This window comes from Rhea americana, unplaced genomic scaffold (assembly GCF_003343005.1).
Source record: "Rhea americana isolate MKP2758 unplaced genomic scaffold, rheAme1 scaffold_186, whole genome shotgun sequence".
In the NCBI taxonomy this organism is placed as follows: Eukaryota; Metazoa; Chordata; class Aves; order Rheiformes; family Rheidae; genus Rhea; species Rhea americana.
The window spans coordinates 1,786,415-1,787,413 of NW_028185994.1; positions in this window are offsets into that span (position 1 = coordinate 1,786,415).

Consider the following 999-nt stretch of genomic DNA (forward strand, 5'->3'; position numbering starts at 1 on the left):
TGTTTTGCCCCTCTAATACGTACTAAGATACAGGCTTCACAGTTGAAGAATGTTCTTTGTTCTTCTGCAGTCCCCCCCCCAGACACCGTTTAAAACCTACATGCATGGTTATATTACATGCAAGTGTAAAGCAGCATTTGCACATGCAAAAGCATCATTTCCATATGCAGCCAGAGCAGGAAAACAACAAATAGACCTAAAGTGCATGATTTTTCAGGTATCTGCACCTGGCTGAAAAATACATTTTTAAAGCATATGAGCAGAAAAAGAAACTATTGAGAATTTTCCACACTCAAATATACTTAGTCATTAAGGATAATTCCTCTTGGTCCTCTAATGAAGTGAGATACAGGAGAATGATCCCTGGGACAGCAACTTCAGGGCAGAAAAATCTGTTTGCTGATTCATTTAGTGGCTATCCAGATTAGTTAATCCTACTAATTATATTCTTTTATACATATACATATTTACATGGCAACTATAAAAGGAATTATGATAAATAACACAAAGCAAACAGCAAAAGATCTCTCCTGCCTGGCAAAACTTTGAAAGATATTTACTATTTTCTAGGCAGACTGTATTCTCATCTCTTCTCAGTTTTGGTGACTCACAATTTTTAATTTAATATGTTGATAGCCCAGACAAGAACATGTAACTCCCAGCAGAGACGCAGGAGGAGATCTCCTGAGAAAGAAGGTGCCTACAAACTTCGAAGTAGTCTTGGAGAATACAATGGTTAACACGCTTTACAGAGTGTAATGCAAAGAATTACACTCATTCCAAGAATCTACAGTCACAAAAGAGCAGTTCGTGGCTACAGTAGAAGTCACTGTGTACTAAATATGCATCTGCTGAACAAATTAGGTGCCCCAGTTTTAAAACTGCGTGAAGAGTTGAACAGCTACCAACTTTTCCTCCTTCCACCCAAGAGATCTTCTGGTCTCATTTCCCAAACCAGCTATAGGCAGATATTTCTTTAAAAAGAGCCTTTTCCAGTAA